General features: G+C 40.3%; 1 long non-coding RNA gene across 1 annotated transcript in view; it reads left to right on the forward strand.

The window, feature by feature from the left end:
- Positions 1-17,381, forward strand: part of LOC137162678 (uncharacterized) — a 35,613-nt gene extending 18,232 nt beyond the window's left edge. The window contains exons 2-3 of the long non-coding RNA XR_010922464.1: positions 1,309-1,355; positions 16,950-17,381. This is a non-coding gene — a long non-coding RNA (uncharacterized lncRNA). The remainder of the gene's footprint in view (positions 1-1,308; positions 1,356-16,949) is intronic.
- Positions 17,382-24,147: the final 6,766 nt, after the last annotated feature.

Here is a 24,147-nt window from a genome sequence, read left to right on the forward strand (position 1 = left end):
AGTAAAACTATAGTACCTTGTCTCCACTGTTTTCTAAAATCAGTCTTTACCTTGAAAGCAAACAGAGCAGAATCCCCCATATTTACCCTCCCCAAATGACATTCATTTACACAGAAAAGGTTTTTGTGGTGCCTATTTGTAGAGTGATGGTACTGGTGAGAAAATCATGGAATAGACAGTAAGATAGGACACTTAGTATGCACAGATAGAGAAACTCCATGTACCAAAATAAACAAGGAGTTCACCACACCTGGTGTTTCCTTTGGGAATGCATCAGGAAGGGTTAAATAACCATCTTGCACTTACACTGACAAATTCTCAAGCAATATTTAACTAAGACTCAGAGTTATTTCCTTAGAGAAGGCACTATGGCTCTGGATAGCTAAGCTCTAATAATAGTTTGAAGCCATTTCAAAGTAGTTATATCAGCACTGTGAGTATACACAGGATAGATGCCAAATGAAATCAATACAGAGAAATTATTAGTAAAGCAAGACTTCCGTGATTCAGGAGTTTAGTCGGAAAGAGTACTCAAAGATGCTTATCCAAGGAATTTTTGGTCTTGGTTGGAAGTCTTACAAGACTTTTTCTCTCAGGGTTTCCAGAATTTCCTTGTTTACATGGAAATGTCTCTGAGATAGGAACTATTTTTATATGTGTACAGCACCTAGCACAAGGGACTCTGGTTGCAACTAAGCTCTTCTGCAATAAAAATAATTAAGTACTTAAAGGTAAAACAAAACAAACAAAAAAGAGTATAGATCAATAACAGGGATTTATCATTATGTTAAAACTACCTACTGGTACTGTAATATAGTTTTGGGTAGACCCATGCATAAAATATATTTTCTGTCTTTGCTGATACGACTAACATTTTCTGAAGTCACAATATGTTTTTGTTACAGTTCTTGATATTTCATTTTTCCCCTTTATTTTAGTCCTCCTTTGTCTGATACTAGTGAAGGCATTGTTAGCTAGCATTTGTAGCTGTCATTTTGATCTGTGACTAGAAAACTCTGAATTGGCTTTACTGCCCATAGGGAAACAGATGAAATCAGAATATGTCAGTTAAAGACCTCATTAGATTGGCTCCTAGAGGGATAGTCTTGCCCCTTAGTTAATTGCAGAACACTTTTTTTAAAAACAAACAAACCGCTGTTTTCTATCCCTGACTTTTCATAGCAAAAGCTGACAATGATTTCCACTTATTCTTTACACAAATGGGATTACCTGTTGTTGCTAAATAAAACAAAGACGATGGTTTCCAAAGTCTCTCATTAACTGTAGATTTTTTTATGGGTTTTTAAGGTTCCCGTACTGGAGTGTGTTGGCAACATCATCATTGTTTACATAAGGTACGTGCATAAATGTACACAGTTATAAAGCAGGATAACATGATAACAGATTGGGTGTGTACAGCAAAAGTTTCCCTTTTGTATGTGCTTACTGTATTCAACAAGAACTTTTTAATTGTACTGGCAGTAATGAGAAAGCTGATTACATGGTGGCTGCCCTTTGTGCTAAAAACAAACTTTATTCAAGGACATATAGGAAGAAAAGCAATGAAAATGAACTGAAACATTGAAGGAACAGGTGAAGAATATGTAATTTCTTCTGTCCATGGTTCCAGCAAAATGCAGGGGCGCTGTGGCAGAAGAGGTGGAGTTTCCTCCAAAAGCTGTGGAGGAAACTCTTTGATCCTTGCATACATCTCTTCTTGGGCTGAGCCACAGCTCCAAAAATCAGCTTGTCTTTCCTGTTTCAGAATTCTATATCAGGGAGGGAGAGAGAGGTCAAAGCTGGGTGTCTCAGTTAATTACCAATCCCAGCAATGGAGACAAAAGAGCTGTTTGTTAAAGACAAAATTCTGGCCTTACTAATGTTACGTCTGTCACAGCTGCAGGGTAACAGAACTTGTATCTTCTCCCTTGCCTCTTGAAGTCCACTTGAGGAATACCTAGTCAGGTCTTAAGTCTCCAGCCATCACCTGTTTCTGGGTAGGGACCCTTGTCCTACTCCCTTCTGATTATAGGGAGAACAGAAACATGGTGGAATAGTAGTAATGACTGGAGTATAGGTAGTGAAGTGAATGTGCTGTTCAGGAAAGACAGAAATAAAGTCAAAGGTGATGGAGTAGCATTGTATATTAATTATGCGGTATACTGTAAAGAAATTGGAAGTGAGTAAATGGATAAGAGAGCTACCACAGGTTCCCCTGGGATAGTGCTTGGGGTATGCTACAGACCCCCAGAATCCGATTTGAATATGGATAGAGACACCTCTAATGTTTTTAATGAAATAAATAACTACTGGGAATTGTGTGATTATAGGAGACTTTAACTTCCCAGATATAGATTGGAGGACAAGTACTACTAGTAATAGTAGGGCCCACATTTTCCTAGATATTATAGCTGACAGATTTCTTCACCAAATAGTTGCTGAACCAACAAGAGGTGAACAGGAATTGGGATAAAATACAACAGGGTTTGACAAAAGGTAGATCATGCCAGACCAATTTGATCTCCTTCTTTGAGAAGATAACTGATTTTTTAGACAAAGGAAATACAGTAGATCTAATTTATCTGGATTTCAGTAAGGCATTTGATACAGTTCCACATGGGAAATAATTACTTAAATTGGAGAAGATGGGAATTAATATGAGAATTGAAAGGTGGATAAGGAACTGATTAAAGGGGAGACTATAATGGGTCATACTGAAAGGTGAACTGTCAGGCCAGAGAGAGGTTACTAGTGGAGCTCCTCAAAGATCAGTCTTGGGACCAATCTTATTTAACATTTTAATTAGTGACCTTAGCGCAAAAAGGGGAGTGTGCTAATAAAATTCACAGATGACACAAAGTTGAGAGGTATTGCCAGTATCGGGGAGGACCGGAACACCATACAAGAAGATCTGGATGACCTTCAAAACTGGAGTAATAGAAATGGGATGAAATTTAATAGTGCATGGTCATGCACTTAGGAACTAACAACAAGAATTTTTGCTATAAGCTGGGGATTTATCAGTTTGAAGTGATAAAGGAGGCAAAAGACCTTGGTGTATTGGTTGATCACAAGATGACTATGAGTGGCTAATGTGATGTGGCCATGAAAAAGGCTAATCTAGGTTTGCAGGATGCAATCCTAGGATGCAGTAGGTGAGGTATTTCCAGTAGAGATAGGGAGGGGTTAGTACTGTTATACAAGGCACTGGCAAGACCTCATCTGGAATATCATGTGCAATTCTGGTTTCCCATGTTAAGAAAGACAAATTCAAACTGGAACAGGTGCAGAGAAGGGCTACTAGGATGATTTGAGGAATGGAAAACTTACCTTATGGATGAGATTTAAAGAGCTTGGTTTGTTTAGCCCAACCAAATGAAGGCTATGGAGAAGATATGATTGCGCTCTATAAATACATCAGAGGGATAAATAGCCAGGAGGGACAGAAGTTATTTAAGTTAAGCGGCAGTGTGCACATAAGAACAAATGGATATAAACTGGCCATCAACAAGTTTAGGCTTGTGTGAAGTACTGGAACAGACTTCCCAGTGGAGGCAAAAAAACCCATAACTTGTTTCAAGACTGAGCTTGATAAGTTTATGGAGGGGATGGTATGGCAAGACTGCTAACCGCAAACATCTCCATGGCCGGTGATGGGACACTACATTGGGAGGACTCTGAGTTACTACAGAGAATTCTTTCCCAGGTGTCTGGCTGGTAGGTCTTGCCCACGTGCTCAGGGTCTCACTGATTTGCCATATTTGGGGTTGGGAAGGAATTTTTGCCTTGGTCAGACTGGCAGAGAGGCTGGGATTTTTTGGCCTTCCACTGCAGCATGGGGCATGGGTCACTTGCAGGTTTAAATTAGTGTAAAGGGTGGATTCTCTGTAGCTAGAAGTCTTGAAATCATGATTTGAGGACTTTAATAATTCAGCCAGAGGTTAGGGGTCTATTGCAGGAATGAGTAAGTCAGGTTCAGTGGCCTGCAATGTGCAGGAGATCATAATACTGTGACTCTCTTATCAGTAATATAATGATAAAGATAGTGATAAAGATGGTTCCTTTTAGCCTTAAAGTCTATGAGAGCAAGGGTTTTAAGGCTGCACAGATATGTGCCTTATACTAGACAGACTGGCTTGCTGGGAATAGCACAATCGCCAGTGCCTGTGTGTTGCTTTCTTCCTGAGGGGTATGACCAGGGTATTGCCGGCAGTTATAAATCAGCACACTGCTCTTTCTAAGCAAGCACATTTACTCTTAAGGTGAAAGCTTCACCGAGAAAACATAATAAAAATAAGAAACAAACTTAAACACAAACTAAAGATACCAACAGTCACACATCAGCCTTATGGAACCTTAGAAGGCCGAAGTCTTTCCTGCCCTTCTACAAGGGTTGGGGCCTCCCTTGGAGAGAAGGTTCTGTCCATTTGCTGGATCAAAAAGATGGCCCTGTGTCAGTTCAAATGCCACCTTTTTATGCCAAATGCCCATTCTTTGTTGGTCTCTAGAACACCCAGTTTGAACCAGGACAGGTAAACCTCTCCAGGGGGTGGTACCTCACAGGAGGCATTTACAACCTGAGTGAGTCACCTTACAGTGAGGAGCTGTGATAACCCCTGCCCACTCAGAGTGGCATACAATCAGTGGCCCACAATGATGCATACACTTAATACAACATAGTACCCAAAGTTATTGCAGGGTGTTGCAATTTCTGTCACAATGCCCGTGGCGCACGCATAGAAAAGTTGAGAAATAAAACAAAAACACTCTTTCTGGAAGGTTGCAATGTAACATTGCAATATTTCTTAGACTCCAGAGCCCTATCACACAACAACCAAAACCAGAGACAAAGCAGGCTGTTGCCCAAAGGCAGAGAGGCAGAACTCAACCTACCTGGCTGCACACTGGCTCTTTGCAGACTCTCCAAAGAGGGCCCAGATCACATGGCTTCCCTCAGAGCCTCAGGAACGATATACAATTTAACGTTGATCCAAAAACCCCCCCGTGTGTGCCCTGCAGTGCCTATTGCTGGGGCATTGTTCATACAGGATGGTGCTGAGGCTTTTGCCATATGAACAGAGACAGTTGAACAGAGAGAGGCTTTGGAGCCACAGAGCACTGCAGAGAGCATTATTTTCTCTTTTCTCTACACCTCTCTCTATCTAGTCCTCAAGAGAATGTTTGGACTTCCCTATTCTTGCTTGGATGCAATGGAAAGGGAGGGAAAAAACTATGGGAATTCTTCCTCCCTCCAGGCACACTATGCCTGGACAGAATTTGCTCTGTAGCTGAAAAGCTCAGGAAGGCTCAAGATTCACATTCCTCGGTGCCAGGTTGCGTCCATGGAATGCTTTTCCCTCACTGTTCTGAAGGAGATGTGGCATGCAGGCCTCTAGAAGATTCCCAGGATTTAGAGCTGAGTGAAAGCTGCAAAAGATTTCCATTAATATTCATTTGAATATTAAAATACATTTTCTTTGACCTTGTTTGAATCTTATTTGTGTTAGCTTCCCACCAATATTCTAAGGGATGAGGGTTTTTTTTTTTTTTTTTGGCAGAACTGTCCACAGAAATAGAAAATTGTAAGCATATAAAGTAGAATATATGTGGGAAGTGAATTTCATTCACCCCAGAAACCTGATTTGTATCCTTATTCAATCATGAAAACAAAAGCATATCATGTGAACTTTGGATCTAATCAAAACAGTGCAAACTCTGAATTTCAGATTGAAAACTCCCAACAAACCACTCATCAAATATTAGCAGAATAGTTTTATATAACAAATGAATTTGAGAAAAATTTCATTTGTTTTGGAGGCAATTAATAACAGAAAAAGAAGCAAAATTAATCAAATATTTTGCTAAAACTTATTAACCCACCACAGGGATAGTAAGTGATCATGACTAAGAGCATAGTTGTCCATGAGAGACTCTCTATTAGCATATGGTCCACAGTGTGACAACTCATGAAGCCTTCTGCTTTATCCCTTTCATTCAAATGGATTCTAAAACATTTGACAAACATTACAGCACATTCTGCAACCCCTCCATATGTGGATTTTCCATTCTGATTTGTTCCTATGTGGAAACTTATCACTTTTCACCACAAAGAAGCTATGTTCACTAGCAAAATTTACCTGGGCAAATGTCATGGAATTTCACCATGGGCAAAATTGAAGAATCCTTACAAAAATCTTCCATTACAAGAGGGGAAACAGCTGTATTCACACAGGTGCATCTAGGAGTGCTAATCTCCTCTGTGAGTGTATGTGTGAATGTCAAGCTCAGGACAGCCAAAAATGATCCTCCTTCATAAGAGATTCTGATTCTATAAAACAGTGTGGTTTTTCATTTCTTTAAATTTAGAATATTTAAAACATTCATTTTTTAAAAAAAAAAGCAATGGAAAACCACACTTTGTGGAGCACTATGACTGGCAAGTACCTGTGAGTTAGATTATAACACAGCATTGACTTGAACTTCCTGTTGATAATTCAGTCTGATAGTAAATTGCTTAATTCTCTCCTGTTATCCATCTCAAGTAAACATGATTGTTGTGAAAGTGACCTTGAGATGTCACGAAGAATTAGTCATCTGTCTCAAATATTTGGTCTCAGCAAAGAATTATTTAATAAATCTGTTTACTTTATTAATCAGAAACGGGCTATTCCTAATCTCTGATATTTGTGGTGGAGAGAACCAAGAAGGGAGGGGAAAGGTTAGGAGGAGCTCGTTCACTATCCTACATATTAAAGACATCGGTGAGCACTTACTGGCATAAGTAGTCCCATTCAGCATCATGAATAAGGATTCCACACATAGTCCCTACGTTTGGGTTTTTATACTACATTGGGTCCACCAAAACCTACACAACTGAGTTCCTTAACTTTATCTCTGCAGGATGTGAGTAAATCCTTTAGAATTCAATGGGAATTATTCATATCCTGAGACGGGAAAACAGGGCTTTGCTGCCTTCATTTGATCAGCTACCAACTTTTTTTTGGTATTATTTGTTTCCTTGTCTATCTTTTGTTTACATCATGTGTCTGTGGATTTAGTGATCAAGAAGAGGATGAATTGACAACCACTGAGATCCAAGTTCTTTTAACCAAATAGCAGGTGCAGCACAAGCAGGAACAGCACTAGCTTCCAATCTGGTTCCATCTACACTACAGATTTTTACTGAGTTTGGAGCCAGGTTCCAACGTGATTGATGACACACAGGATTAATGTCCACCTACAACATGGTTAACACATGGTTTCTAACAGTGTGTCTGTGGCTGATGAGCAGGTCCATAGCATGATTCCCAAGCTTTTAGCAAGTCCTAACATAGGTCTTCTGAGGTGTAGAACTATATTTGTGTAACAAGGCCTCTGATCGAGAAGACATCCTGAAGTGTAATGCCCCATGTGAAAAACCCAGAATCCTCTTCTGTTGGCCTAGCACTTGAGCCAGTATGGGCTGGATGCCCAGATTTTTCCCAGAATGCACTGATTTAAACATGATGGTTCAGTGTGCTAGGTATGGATTGGACACATGGGTGTTCTAGGGAAAACGCTATTGTGTGGAAGTGCTGAACCATGTAATTCTAGCTGTAACTGCATCAGACGAGCAAATCACAGCCTGGTCACATTTACCTTGTTTATGTTTGGAGAGTTGATGGGTCTCAATGTGCATTAACACGACCTGGAGGGACCTGAGGTGTGAGAGGGTAGCTCTGGCCATTCAGTCCTTGGACAATAGACTGAAGTTAACGTGTATGGGGTTGACAATGAAAGCAAGATCAGACCCTCCATCTTGACTCAGCTCTAAACCTGACACTAGCTATAAACATGTCCCTGAAAAACATGCAACTCAAATGATCACATTAATTCTGAGCATAAATGGGGGCAGCTCCTATTGAAGTTAGTAAGCGTTACACCCACTATTGCAAGAGTTAAATTTGGCTCCAATCTCTTAATCGTGTGGAGACTGTGGTTACATATACACATCTTCCTCCACATTTATTTGGTGGCAGTCTGGAAAACACGAGTGTTGCTGTTGTTTAATCACAGCCAAACCACAGCTCAACCATAAACCCAAGATTCACCCAAATCATAACCTTATCGCCAACCACAGGAATTCTAACCTTAATTCTAGACAGTCTTCTTCAGAGTTTCATGGCTGCTAGCTGGGACAGAGTATTCACCGTAGTTCATATGTTACCGGTTTCACGGGAGACAAATATAAAATATTGTAATGGTTATTTTACTCTTTAAAATAAAATAGGAGGAGGGGAATTTGTTTGGAAGGGGGTTATTTTATTATTAGTAGTATTATTTTAAGGTCAGATGTCACTACCTGCAAGGGGAAATCTCAGTGCTTTCTGTCCATCTCTTTCTCCAGTGTTTTCTCCTGCAAGCTTGGTGGAGAAAATACAACTGATTTTTAAAATAACAGGGCAATATATCTGAGAGGAGGCTAAATAACTGAACCACGGAGCATCCTATTCAAGGTTACACCTGGAAAAGGAGGCCGCTATGTGTGTCTTCTACCTGGCTGCCAGGACATAGCCCTGTACAGCCCTACGCCACTAACATAAAATAGAGAACCCCTGAAATGGCTTTATTTTGCATTGGTGGTCAGGGTTGGTATCCACTGGACCTGGGACCAGGGAGTCAAAAAGGTGGTTTAATGACACCTTTGCACCCTCTCTCCCCAGAACTTGTATAGAGTTTGGCTCAGCTGGTAAAGTGAAGCTGAGGCAGTGTCTCTATGACATGGTTTTACCAATCTAAAAATGTATAGTGTGAATCTTAAGTAATATTTGTAGAAATTGTTTTATTAAAGATACTAGATGTGCAAAATGTCATAATGAATGTTATTGTTACTTATTAATAACCACTCTTTATGCATGAATGCAAAGCAACATTTAGATAGAATCAGAGAATTGTAGGACTGGAAGGGACTGCAAGAGGTCATCCAGTTCAGTCCCCTGCACTCATGGCAGGACTAAGTATTATCTAGACTATCCCTGATAGGTGTTTGTCTAACCTGCTCTTAAAAATCTCCAATGAAGGAGATTTCACAATCTCCCTGGGCAGTTTATTCCAGTGCTTAACTACCTTGATGGGTAGGAGGATTTTCCTAATGTCCAACCTAATCCACCCTTGCTGCAATTTAGGTTAATTGCTTCTTGTCCTATCCTCAGAGGTTAAGAAGAACAATTTTTCTCCCTCTTTCTTGTAACAACCTTTTATGTACTTGAAAACTGATATCATGTCTCCTCTTGGTCTTCTCTTCCCCAGACTAAACAAAGCCATTTTTTTTCAATCTTCCCTCACAGGTCATGTTTTCTAGACCTTCAGTCATTTTTGTTTCTCTTTTCTGGACTTTCTCCAGTTTGTCCACATCTTTCCTGAAATGTGGTATCCGGAACTGGACACACTACACCAGATGAAACCTAATCAGCACAGAGTAGAGAGTAAGAATTACTTCCCGAGTCTTGCTTACAACACTCTCGGTAATACATCCCAGAATGATGTTTGCTTTTTTTGCAGCAGTGTTACACTGTTGACTCATATTTAGTTGTGACCCTCAGATCCCTTTTTGCAGTACTTCTTCCTAGGCAGTCATTTCCCATTTTGTTCCTTTCTAAGTGGAGTACTTTGTGTTTGTCCTTATTGAATTTCATCCTATTTACTTCATATCATTTCTCCAGTTTGTCCAGATCATTTTGAATTTTAATCCTATCCTCCAAAGCACTTGCAACCCCTCCCAGCTTGGCATCATCTGCAAACTGTATAAGTGTACTCTCTATGCCGTTATCTAAATAATTGATGAAGATATTGAACAGAAGTGGACCCAAAACTGATATCTGTTAGACCCCGCTTGATATACCCTTCCAGCTTGACTGTGAACCACTGATAACTGGTTGGAAAACCATTCCCAGAGAGTAGTTATGTATCCACCCTATAGTAGCTCCATCTAGGTTGTATTTCCCTATTTTGTTTATGAGAAGGTCATGAAAGACAGTATCAAAAGCCTTACTAAAGTTAAGATAATCAAGTCACATATAATAGAAGGTTTTCTTGTGCATGAAGGGATAGGAGTTGAGTAGAGCAGAATTGTCCGGCAAAGAAATGTCCAGTTTTTATCTCATTCAGTACTGCTGGGGGGTAGGATTATATTTTTCTGAAGAAGTCAAATGAGAAGGGGACTATTGGGGAAGTCATGGTGAATATTTTAATGATTGTATCAGTTTCTGTTAGAGATGGGCATAAGCCAAACTCCACAATCTGAGCTCACCCAAATAGTTGTATGGTTTTTATGGCTATATAGTGTACATGTCTAATATCCTAAGATCCTGGATGCTAAACTAAACTCTGTCTCTTGATGAGTATATTGGGGAGTTCATAAATGGGAGATATTGGAGGAGCAAGTGGGTTGTGAAGTGTGGCCATGAGAGACATAACTGCAGAAAGAGGGAAGAGAACGTATGCAAATAGAGGAGCCTTTCCAAAGGAAGGAAATGGTCATGAGAGTTGCATTGGGCTCCGAGGGAGACAATAAACCTACAAATGGGTGAAAAGTAGTAGATGTAGTGAGGATAGATCATGGAAACCATTAGAAAACAATATATCAATATTAATATCAATGTCTGGGAGCAGAGTGAATCAGGTCCTCTATAAAGGTTCCTCATTTTCAGAATGGGCACAAAAATACCAATCTTCTCAGTAAAGCACTTTGAGATTCATGGATGGAAAGTGCTATAGCAGAGCTAGTTATTGTCATTTTGTTATCAGTGAGAGGGTAGTGGAAGATGAAACTGAGCAGACTGGAGAGTACTGCAAGAGGAAGCAGCTCTCTGAAGGCACAGGTCACCAACCACATACGTATGAATGCTAATTCATCTTCTTTTTACTACTTATTGCTCCTTGCTTTCCATATCCTTTAGGATCTGGCATCCCCATCTTTACTTCTTACCACTCCCCCTTATATTGCTGTCAGAATGAACTTCTGTAATCCCTTCCCCATCCATTATCACAGAAAATACACGCCCCTAAGAGTTCATATCAGTGACGTTTCTGCAGCAGTTCCTAAATGCACTGACAGAACCTAGAAAGAACAGTTTGCAAGATAAGTAATCCCTACTTTGTAAACCATAAAAATCTCATTCTAAATCAGTAATCCCCAACTTGAATAGTAAAGACCGATGACTCACAATGTGAAGTCTTGAACTAGAACTTCAGCTAGTTGTTTCAAACGTTCATGGAGAGTTAAATCCTTGTAAATTAACCTTCCTAGAAAATATGAGCTTGAACTGAAACATTCACATCCAGTTGTGGATATAAATGACCTTGAAGTTTGGCCATATTTGGACTAATTCAGGTCCATCTGTACTTTCCATTCCCTAATAAGAAATGTGGGTTTTCCTTAGTCCTCTATACATAACCGTTGATGACCCATGAAAATCATTCGTCCTAAGTTCACATTTTTTCTGACCACCTAGGTTGCTTGGTCAATGAATCAATAAAAAAGGAACCTTTGTAAGTCAGGTGCTGGGGATAGGAAGATTTAACTGATAGGGATGTGCAAGCCAAATGATTCAGCAAATGATTCAGGAAGAATGATTCAGCAGGAAATAAAAAACTACAACCTGTCAGGTAGGGCCTGCCCAGATTCATAGATCCATAAACTGTAAAGCCAGAGGGGGACTGTTATATAATCTACAATGACTTGCAGCATAACAGAGGCCACAGAATTTCCCTCAGTTAGTCCCGCATATAGCTCCATAACTTGTGGTCGAAAAAGACCATTTTTATCCTAACTAATTGTGGTCATGTTCTGCATTGTTACATGCAAGATATGACTTTGAGTCCTAGTGCTGATTTCTTACTCTGAAGTCTGACTGGGCTTGGGAAGGCCGTCGGTTGAAGTAAAGACTGTCTGCTGGTGTACATTGGCAGAGCCACATTGAAGTCAAGGGAGTTTTACTATATCTGACCCAGTATGTTCAGTCCCTTCAAGGGAGTGAAGTATGTGTTTTTAAGCCACTCAACAGGGGAGTTCATTTAAAAAGAAATTACCAAAATAAATTTCAACAAAAATAGACTTTTTGGGGGGAATTAAAAATTTCAGATAATATTTTTCTTTCACAATGTTCTGTGGTGTGTGTGTTCCCTGAAAAACTGAAAACTAAAAAAATATTTTTTCATCAAAAAACTGGAAAAGTTTCACTTGAAATTTTGTGGGGAAAAAAACCAAAGCAACTTATTACTTTTTCAATATTTTTTAAAGACACTTACCATTTTCTAACCAGCTGTAGTCAACAGTGACCAGTTAAGGACAGTAACTGGTGAGAGAGTCTGACAATTCCACTCAGCCCTCCTTGGAAAGGAATATAGTGGCTGTAAGGCTAGAGTGGTTTTATAGGAGCCAAGCTATGAGGGAGTTCATTGAGGATTCAAAAGAAGCACCGAAGGGGAGAATTCCCCTCTCCCCAGTTGGAAAAATCCCCACCAAATGCCGATATTGATAGTCTGAATGAAAGAGGTTAGCTAAGCTTGCCTCGTCCTGAGCCATCTCTGAGTCTCTCCCTTTGTACCACTCTGTACTATCTGCACTTACAATTCAAGATCCATCAAATGTGCCTTGAGTACATGAGGCACTGAGAAATGTACTTCCACTGAAAATTGTGTTTTCTTTAAAAACTATGAAGGGTTTTTGCTTGTTTGTGTCCCCTCTCCCTCCCCATTATTCCAAGTTCATAGCTTTGTGTTTTTTTATTCATTTTTCTTTAAATACCATAGCTCCCTAGACACAAAGATGCTTCTTTTTTATCAGTTTCCTCCTAAACAGTTATATTCTGGGATACTGAAAGGGATATTAGGATAGGACCTTCAAGGAACTTGTAAGGTTCCTCAGGAAAATGGTGTTAGTGATTCAGTGCTTGGGGTTCTTCTGTTTGAGTCAAGATTGAACTCATAGCCCAACATCATGTTTTATTGCCCTTCCCTCCGAAAAAAAAAAAAAAAAGGTTCTATAGTTTAAGGGCATATGGATAAAATTCACCCTATTGTAGGGTCTATGTAAAGTCCCACTTAATGTATTAACAGAAGGATAAAATAGTGCATAGAACTTTGCATACCATCTATGCACTAGGGTAAATTTCATCATAATGAAGATATTCTAAAGTCCATAGTAGCTGTGAAGATAGAGATACTTACAGGAAAATGCATCTAGAATTGTGAAATTATTAACTGGGCATAAATATTAGGGAGAAGAAAAACATCCCCATCAATAGTCAAACCTGCCCTTTTTTAATGCTAACACATTTTTCATTGCAATTGGGGATAGTTAATTTGATGGACTTACATTGTAAGTATATATAATTTATTTTAGATATTATTATGCCAAGAGTGACTCAAGGTCCTCGCAGTATAAATATTTGCCTCCGGTTCACTTGTAAAGTATTTTGAGAAACCCCAGCCTGTGTGTGTCGAGAAGCCCAAATCAGGGTCTTGCACCTACAGTGGGAACAGCACAAATACTTACATGGGTATTACATACTTACATGGGCATCAGTTAAGGATGCTCATCTAAAGCAGACAAGGGGGCAGTAAGAGTCAACAGCCCTATGTCCATACCAATCCATGAAGTGATAGGAGCCCCAGAAGGAGTTACAATGTTTGGAGCACCTATAGAACTCCTCGGCTGCATGTTGTTTTCTATGCATCATGGAAAAAAAGAAAAGTAGGGAAGGAACATTTTTGCTTGTGTACATACATATTAGCATGGATATTCCTGCTACTTTTTTTTTCTGCTGCTGTTGGTCTCAAAATCCTGGCGGCAAAAAAAATTCTGAGGCATGACTGGGCCTTCTATACTAATGTTGGAAAATACCTAATTTATAGAAGATATGTTAGGCTACTTAACTGAGTTTGAAAGTCACTCATAATCCTTTCAAATATATTCTGTCATGTACAAGCTAAATATCAAACAGTAAGTTCTTAATGTAACTGGAGGTTTTATATTCATTTTGAAGTTTTTGCTTGCACTCAAGGCCTTGAATAGCTGCTGAAGTGCTGCCTACTTTATTTGATCTCCTTTTGTTTTACATTCCTAATCATACATTGTTTCATATTGATAAGTTACTTAATTTGTCTAGTCCCAGTTACTGTCTGGAGCTGAACACTTTCTAATTATGGCCCCTGGTTATGGAATCCCCTGCCCAATAGCATTACAAATGCTCTGTCAGCACTACCATTTAAAACCAGGTTGAATAAATTATAATGTTTACCACAGCTATTAACTTGATTCTTTCTTAGTTACTAAAATATTATTATGATATAATTATTATTATAGTGTCAACAGTGGCTTTTATACAGTATGGAAAGACTTTAAAAGTCCCTACCCCAAAGAGCTTATGTGCTAAAAGGTAGACCTACAAAAAACTAGACACACTGGGAAATCCAGAGGCAGGGAGGACATCAAGGTTTATTATTGTTGTTATTTATTATTAATTTACTTCTTGTGGGTTTTGCAGAAGAGACAAGTGAATTTTTAAGCAGGATTAGCATGAAGACAGGGTGATGGCTCAATGAGCTGGGATGAGAAGGGTGTTCTACACACAGCAGACTGAAAAAGGGTACAGAAAAAGATCAGTTATACAGTATGTGCCAACAGCAAATACAAGTGAAAATAAGATAGAAAAATGTTAATATGGTTACATACTGGCCTGTAACAACAAAAATCTGTGGGAACTTGGACTTCAGGGTGCAGGTTTGGGCTAGAACGCAGGAATATTTAAAGCCATGCTCACCCATCTGCTTACATTATGTAGGGGGTTTTAGGGCCTCTGCAGAGGAGGGTTTCTTTCTAAAAGAAGCGCTACATGGTATCCAGGCAGAATCTTCTACTGGCTCCATCTCTCAGTTTCTAACAAGCCCAACTAGCATTGGCAATGGCTGTTCTGGCATCGCACCTGGTCCTCACCCTTTGCCTTATGGGTGGTGCACCCATGAAACGGGTACACGTCGCCTTTCTGAGCCCAGCTGGGTTACATGGGTGGCCCGGCCACCAGTCACTCACCTAACACCTAACACACCTTGAATTTGGGGGTGGGTCCCGATATCCCTAATCTGGGCGAGGTTCGAATGGTCATTTTTGGGCCTTCTAAAAATGACCAGGAGAAGGCTTATGACTGCATTCCCCAAGATGTCCTGTGGTAAGTGCTGTGGGAGTATGAGGTGCCAGTGCCGCTGCTGTGTGCTATCCAGTCCCTCTATTCCCAGAGTGAGAGTTGTCTGCTTTCTTGGCATTAAGTCGAGTTCATTCAAAGTGGGCATTGGGTTCCACCAAGAGTGCATCCTGTCCCCACTCCTGTCTGTGATCTTCATGGACAAGATATCAAGGCACAATAAGTTGGGGAGTGTATCCAGTACAGGGAGTTGGAGGTGGCATTTCTGTTGTTTGCGGATGATGATGTCCTTCTTGCTTCTTCAGACTGTGATCTCCGACACACACTCGAATGCTTTGTTGCCAATTGGAGGTTGCAGATTCTAAATTGGAGGTCATGGTTCTTTCCTGCAAGAAAGTGGAGTGTTCTCTCCAGGTGAAGGGGGAGCAGCTGCCCTTAGTTTAAGTTTAACTTAAGAAGAGTTTAAGTATCTACGGGTCTTGTTCACGAGTGATGGTAAGTGGGAGCATGAGACTGACCAGCAGATTAGTGCGTGATGGCAGTGATGCGGATGCTGTAGCCATCCATGGTGGTGAAGCAGGAACTAAGTTTTCAGATGAAGCTCTCGGTTTACAGGTCAATCTATGTCCCCATCCTCACTGAGGCCATGAACTTTGGGTAATGACTGAAAGGACGAGATCACAGGTACAAACAGCGGAATTGAGGTTTCTCCACAGGGTGGCTGGGCTGACTCGCCAAGAGAGGGTGAGGGGCTTGGTATTCAGGAGAGCCTAGGAGTAAAGTGCCTGCTCCTCCAGATCAAAAGGAGTCATCTGAGGTGGTTTGGGTGCCTGATAAGGATGCCCCCTGGTAGACTTCCTTTGGAATTATACTGGGCACATCCCACTGGAAGGACGCCCCGAGGCTGACCCAGGACATGCTGGAGGGATTATATCTCCAGCTGGCCTGGGAACGCCTGGTAATCCACAGCAGGAGCTGGAACCTGTTGCAAAGGAAAGGGAAGTCTGGTTCTCCCTACTCTCTGTGCTGCCGACGCAAACTTCACCAGAAAAAAGTGGCATAAAGCAAAAGAAGCGGCATTGGCAATGGTATTTGTCCCTTGCATGCCTGTCAGTCTATGGTCTATATAAAATTAAATAATGATAGGTTAAATTCCTGATTCAGTTTTTATTCAGGCCTAATGCCCAAGTCAGAGCACTGGCCTAGCAGAATTGGCAGGCTGGCCCAGGCATAAAGACAGCTAGCCCTGCCATGCTCAACATTGTCAGTTTTTATCTGGAAAAAGTGATGTGCACAGAGAACTAGATTATAAACTGGTGTAAATCAGTGAAGCGCCATGGATTTACACCAGCTGAGGATCTGGCCCTATAGATGTAGAGGTTCTGCCAGCATATACATACTTGTCTGTTGGATATTATGCGTCTACATATGTAACTGATTGTCTATTCCCCTTAATTGTCCTATGGGCCCCCAAGCGGTGAGTAACCAGTTATTGTGTTCATCAGCTGGTTTTAATCTGCAGTAGAGTATCTTCAAAAGGGTGCATATACTAGATCTGTTTTCAGGTAAAACCTTCCTTTTACACCCCACTCCTGAGTCTCCCTTACATGGGATGAAGAAGAGGCCTATGGCCTATAGCATTTAGTTGTACAACCCCCCCACTTTTTTTTTCCCTTGGACCGACGTTGTATGAAGTAAATATACATTGTCCTATTGGCAATATACAATTTCCTCCTTGAGTAATGATCACTTTTGGGTTTTTTTCAGCATCTAAATGCAGAGTAACCGAACCCCCAAGCGTAACAATGGAACTGGTGCCATCTGAAAAGAACATTCATTCAGCTGAAAAACTTGGGGTGAAATCCTGGTGCTATGATAATTAAATGGGGCCAGGATTTCACTCTTGGAGCCTGATCCAGTACCCACTGAAGTCAGTGGAAAGACCTCCATTTAATGTGTGTTAAATAGGACCCTAATTACACAAGTGCTGCATTTTTTCAGCTCTGAGTTCTGCAGTCTGTGTTCAGGTGGTTGGAAATCAGTGGCATGTCATCTTGTCCTAATGTTTGTCTCCATAGGAAACTATATACCCAACTGCAAATGTAAACATTGCTTCAGTCTATTAATATCATCTGAAACATTTCATTGTATAAATTGAATAAATTGCTGTCATTATCTTCTTGCCTGAAACTCTGTTCTAAAAACAAAATGAAACTATTCAATAAAACACATCCAATTAGAGGTTTTTTTCCCCCCTCTTAATCTCTCTCCTTGACTAAGCTTAATGCTTGCCATGGAGGTTAGCTTTGGGCTCTATGGTATAGTCACTGAATCATGCTTCTTCTATGTTTCGACATGTTTTTTCCTTCTTTTCTTTTTTTTAAGCGAATATTGAACTAGGTGAGGTTACTAGGGTTACTATATCTTGGCTACTGTTGGTATGAAAAATGCTAAGTGTCTGGCACCATAATTTTTTGGGTAAAAGCAATCCTGGCAACAGTTCACCTAACACTCCCTTTTTGTGTGTTTTACTAATAAGTAATTGATTCCCTTCAGTCGCTATGTCGGCTTGCTCTGAGAAGTGTAAGAGCTTAGCTGATGATTTGCTCCAAGATGCAGATGTATGGTCATCTGTTAGAGCCAGGTTTGAAAGTCAATGGACTGCGTGTGGTAGGGTAGGGAATCAAAATCGGACACTTCACGTCAGCACTGCAAAGAATTTCTCAGAAATCCAAAGTACAGTAGGATTTCTTGGATCTCCTCACTGACACCACTGTTCTTTATCTCCCCTTCCCTTTTCCTTTCTCTTTTTATCCATTTACCTCTCTTAGTTCTTCTAATTTCTTTCTTTGCCTTTCTCTTTTAAATCTCATTCTCTGGCCTTTCACTCTGTACATCACTCTCTCTCTTTCCCTACCCAATCTCTGATTGAATTTCTTTCCTGTTTCTCTTGCTTCTCCTGCCATCGAGCCCCCCTCCCCTTTGCTTTTAGTCTTTCTCTCCTTTTTCCATCTCTTCCATTTAGGGTTTAGTTTTCTCTAAAAATCCAAAAATTCTGGTTGTTTAGGAACTCTGAAGGCCTCGAAGCTATAATGGAGCCACAAGAAATTGAAGCAATATTAAGCACTAATGTTGTGGCAGGATTTTTGGTATTTGTCAAGAGTTACTGCTGAAGAGGAAGGGAAGGGGTTCAGTTGGACACCAGTCTCCGAACATGAAGTAGCTGCCTCAGTGAAACACATGACTAGGACTCCAATGAAGTTGACAGTTGGAGTAAATTGTCCAATTTTTTGTGGGAACTCTAGATTGAGATCCCTTTCTTTATAGACACAACGGATTAACAGACTGCCAGTTGATACACAGATCCTCCCTGTGAGGTATAAAGCAATGTCACTCTTCAAGTAAATTCTGCATCGTTGATTGGCATTTGCCAATAGTTTGTGTTACCAGCCTTTAAATGACCATTTTGATGGTGGACTAAATCTTGTGAGGCCTTGGGGAAGGGACCCTAAATGCAATGTGGATTGAGAAAATATTTTCGATTTTCATTTTATTAAGATCCAGAACCAGATTCTCTACTAGTATAAAGCAGTGTAGTCCAATTGGCTTCAACGAAGCTATGGCAATTTACACCTCCTGAAGATTTGCCCTTATTCTCCTCGGTGCAAAGTGAAAGGGGATGAAGTCTGTTGTTTATCTGGTCGTGTGTGTGTGTGTGTGTGAGAGAGAGAGAGAGAGAGAGAGAGAGAGAGAGAGCTCTCTGCAGACAAAAGAACACAAAGAAAGCTTTAGTAATATTGAAAACTGGTGCACAGGCGATAACCACACAAAGCCTGACAGGAGGAAAACCCAGACCCAGTGGAAAGGAGATCCAAGACAACCAGGGGCTTCCCTCGTGCTGCAGTTTTCAACCGCCTTCACAGCTGCAGAGTTCTAAAAGGTTCTCTTATGCGCCCAATCCACCATTGGGATCTTGTGAGGTTTGGACCGTGTTTAGTCAGGAGCCTTGCCTCAGACCTGCTCATCAAGGGTGACCCTACCAGGAGCATGAAAGTTCCGGATGGTATAGCTCTGAGGGTCTTTAGTCCACACAAGCCTCTCTACCGCGACAAGGTTGCAGTTCATCCAGGGAGTCTGTAAATAAACAATCTATCAATGCACCAGTGCATTATTCTCCATAATTTTCTACACAAAGGCTCTGGGGATTTATGTCGCCTGGTTTGTTTTTAGAGGCACACAAAGCTCAAATGCTTACAAATTGTGAAATGTTATTAGTTTGGATCTCCTTAGCTATGGTTTTGCATAGCTCAGCATTCAAAGGTAAGACACCTCAATGACTTCCTAAACAAACACTAATAGACAAAAGAAAATACAAGTGGTGCAAATAGGTGAAAGGAGATATCTTTATAAAAGCTGAGAATAAAATATGCTATTTGTGTGTACACCATAGGAGAAGCCGTGCCGTGATTCAAGACTAGCAATATACAGTTTTCATTCATTGCTTTTATTAACCATGAAGATCAGATCAGTGTTTAATTTTAACGAAAGGATATTTAACTGATTCGAATCCTCATGTGTCAAAATCTCTACCTAAGTGAGCGTATGGGTGCTTGTTGTTTTTATTTAACTGGGGGTCTGGGGAGCAGGAAAAATCTGCCAGGTTAAAACTAAGGGAGTTTTCTGCAAATTCTTCCTCTCCCTTCTTGGGGTTTCAAGCCTCAGTCCAAAAGTACTTAAGCATGTGCTTAACTTTGAGTGTGTGAGTAGTCCCAATTACTTTAGTTCACATACTTGAAAATAAATATGTGTTTAAGGAGATTTTGCTGAATTGGGACTGAAACGCTCCAAATATTGATTCAAACTATGTATTCAGTTGTTTTAACTATTTCTCATACATCAGCTATTCGAGCCCCCTGATCAGCCTTGTGAACTTTCTCCGAACTTTTCCCAGTTTGTAATATTTTCCAAGGACAGAGCTACACAGAAATTAGCCCTATATCTTGTGAAGGCCATATAAGGTATGTAGGGATACTGTACTGCCTCCTTGTATGATGGGGGGATGTACCTTTTGCACGTAGCCTAAACATTGCATTGGCCTTTTTTCCTACCATGTCCCATTGCAAACTTATGTCCAGTTTGTTATCCTCTGTCCCTTAAGTTCTCAGTTAGGGTTGCTGCTTATCAGTCTTCTTCATCCCAGTAAAGAACTTTGTATTTTCCCGAGTTTTGCTGTTTTCTGCCCACTGTTTCTAATCTCTGTCCATTTGTATTACTTTTTTTATTTTCAGTAGTATTTGCGGCTCCTCCCAGTTTAGTGCCATTGGTAATCATTTTGGAGGAGGAATATTACAGAAAGGACTAATAGGTGCATTGCTGAGCTGCAAGAAAGGAAGAGAGCAATGCATTAGGGACACCTAATCCCATTTTAGGATATCACTGATCTAGCGTGACTGAGGACATAGTTTAAATGGTGAAGGTGAAGGTTAAGTAACGATCATGCATCAAGAATCTAGAATTTCCTTCCCCAAATCTAAATAGAGTAAGAAGTATAGTATGTGAACCTATCCTTTAGAAATATAAATGAAGAACAGCATGCCCCAAATTTTTTTTGTGATAGTAGGTAGAGCTTTTCTTCCTGAAACAGTCCTGAAAATGTATAGAATCAGCCCCTAGGAATGTAGGTACTTCCTAACAAACAGCTGTCATGCTACATTCTACTCAGGAGACAACACCACTCATTATTCATTGTTGCTGATTCTCAATATTAGCACCTCTGGAAATGATGTAGCAGCATCTGGGTGCAAAAGTAACATTAGTGTGCAGTGATATAGGAGGCAAAACTATCTTCAATTGGAATTTGACCCATGGTGAAAGTAAATAAACTTTATGAGATATATTTTGAGTCTGATGTTTAGAAAATGAATAAAACATTACTAAAAACAATAGGCCTTTTAAAAGTGCCCGTGGATAATTTTTACTGGTCATGCTATTTTCAACCTGTTGTGAGAAGTGGCCACTGTGTTAACTGAGTGTTCTCTGGTGCTTTTAGTCACAAAGACCTGGCATTTATACAACTATGTCTTATAAGTCACCATTGGCAGACATTTCTGATTTTTCAAGTCCATCTATGCTGACTAGATAAAAATGGTGTTTGGAGTCTGTGAGTGTGTATTAGGGGTTCTTATTTTAACTGTTTTTCTTTTCTTGAAAATGAGAGAGAGACTTGACAGGAGTGAAATCCAAATAAAAATAATAATGACAATTCAAATGAGATCATGCAAACTCCAACACAAAGCAGTACATTTGGAATTAGAGATGTCAGTTTAAACATGTGCCAACTGGTCATTCCTAAATTGCATTGTGTAGGCAGTTTTGGCTTATTTTAAATTATAATAATAATGATTTAAAAAAAAAATAGAGATGTATATTGTACAAGCGATGAGACCCATAAAAATACAAACTTGTGCCCTAGGCATCTTGTCTGGGCACATGAACACTGTTTTCTGCTATTTATATCCCCAGCAGTTATAGGGATTTGTATCTTTTCTTTCAGCCTTATGTAACATTAGAGAACATTTGCAATGTTCCTGTAAACTGAGCAAACTGATTAAAGAGAAGATGTCTTCATAGCAAATAAAACAGCAAGAGTGGGATTTTCACGGTTCTTTGCAAGTCACTGCATGTGTTCATATCTCAACTGGAGGCATTTCATTACAAAATATATCTAGCATATAAATGTAAGAAGTGATATATCAGTCATTTATACATTTTACACACACACAGTGGTGTTTTTATATGAGTATTCTTCACAGTTGTCACCCCCAGCTTCTTATTTCAAAATTTTAGTGAAAAAAACATGAGTGAGAGAGAAAGCAAGCCCAGAATAGCCAGTAGTTCGGACATTCACCTATGATGTAGGTTTGAATCCCTGCTCCAGATCAGGTAGAGTGGGAATTCAGAGGTGGATCACCTACATCCAAGGTGAGTATCCTAGCCAATGGGCTCTTGCGTGTGGGGAGTGTCTCCCTTTCTGGATTTGACCCATAATTTCATCCTGGACTTGAGAAACCTTCCCACCAGAAGTTTTGTAAACACTGACACACTTCTCTGAAAATTTTTGATTCTGACAAAAAAATGTTTTGTTGAAACACCAAGTCCAGTTTTAAGTCACTTTCTTTTAACATCCTCTCCTTGCAAGTCTTAGAGGTAACATTTTAGAAACTATTTTTTAGGTTTTGCTCAATGTATGAGAGTAGGTTTGGGATGATTCTTGTTTGTTCAGAACTGATTCACCCATAACTACATACATTGTGTCTGCATGTGTATGTGTGTATATCATATTATGGACAGTACAGTTAGCAATGTCCATAGTTAAAGTTGTCTGTCACTTTCCATTATGAGAACCTTTTTTCAGTTGTTTATACCTTTGCCAAACTGTAACTGTTCACACTGAAAATTTTCATTCTGGGTGTCTGCCTCTGGCTGATTTTTTTTTTTTTTTTTTCATTTTTTTTCCTTTAAAAAAATTCAGCAAAAAGTCAGCTGGGCTAGGGAAAAATAGGGTTTTTTTTTTTTTTTTTTTTTTTTGCCATGCTAAAAAATTCTTACAACTGTTTTGCTGAGAATTGCTAGAGCCTCAGAACTCTGAAGCAGAAATTTGGTGGGGTGGGGTGGCTCGTCTTAGTGGCAAGGATATGTCTTTTGTCGTTCCTGTGAAAATCGGCCTAAATTTGGCAAAGCTATGAGCCTCTGAAAATCTTAGTTCATATTGGCTCCATACAGACTTGTTAAGATTGGCCTCTAAATTCTCAAAATATTCCATCTGCATTGAGCATGATTCAGGTTAGAACTGCAGAGGCGTAGAAGGATTTTTTTCCAGTGATTGCTCTTCCCAGAAGCTGAAGGCTGCTGAGGCTTAGCATTCTGAGAGCAGGGAATATGGAGAATGGCTAACAGTAGTCCATTATCGTCCTTTATGTGGGCCAGCCATTAGAGGCAAATGAGACACACGCTTTGCCAGTGGGTTTCACAGGTAGCAATGGTGAGATTCAGGAACCTTGGTTCATTCCAGGCTCTCAATGGGGGTGTGCTGTAGTGGGAACAGACTCTTCTGTCCATTCCACTCCAGCCTGTCCTTATCCCAGCCCTGTCTCTTTCACTTTTCCTGGGTTCTCAGCCCAGTCTCATTCTCTTCACTTTGCCAGTCCCAACCTACACTCCTCAGGCTTCTCACCGCAGGCCCAGTTTATTTGTTCATCTAATCTTAGTCTCGCCCACCCAGACTCCCCAGCCTAGTTGCAGTTTACACCCCCAACTCTCAGTCTGTTTGCCTGGCCAGTCTCCCCCCTCACTTCAAGTCTCATTCTTAATTTCCTTCCCCTTCCCAGTCCCAGTCTCCCACTCCATCTATTCCCACTGCATCCTTCCACCCCAAGTCCAGCTCTTGTGTCTACTGCATTTAGATCAGGCAGTTTTCTCCTCCACAATGCCTGACCCCAGCAGGGAGGTCGCTGAAAATTCAGGTGCTCCGACCTGGGCTGGCCGGGAGCAGTCCAGAGCTACAATTGCAGGGAAAGTCTTGCTGGGCGGACTTCTGGGTGGAAGCACGTGAGTGCAGATGGAATCTTAGGGAATATAGCTGCTGGAATCTAAGAAGTCTCTATTGGATATGTGTAAACTGAAAAAAATCACAAAGGTTTATAACTTGACCAAATTTGGATGGATTTTCATAGGGATGCTAAAAGGCACATTCCTGACAATGACCACCACTTCCAAATTTAAAATCCTGGTTCCAAAGCATATGGGTATTACAGCTTTTATAAAGAAAAGGCACCAGAATTTTTAAAGTTGGGCAAAATATGTTATTCCCTAGCTTCATTCTCAGAAACAGATGGACTGTTTTGACTGAAATTTTCCAAAATTAAATTCAGCCTGAAGCAGATGTCTGGCAAGAAAAATTTCAACC

Source organism: Emydura macquarii, unplaced genomic scaffold (assembly GCF_026122565.2).
Source record: "Emydura macquarii macquarii isolate MOO-44397 ecotype Brisbane River unplaced genomic scaffold, CSIRO-AGI_Emac_v2 contig_2452, whole genome shotgun sequence".
Classification (NCBI taxonomy): domain Eukaryota; kingdom Metazoa; phylum Chordata; order Testudines; family Chelidae; genus Emydura; species Emydura macquarii.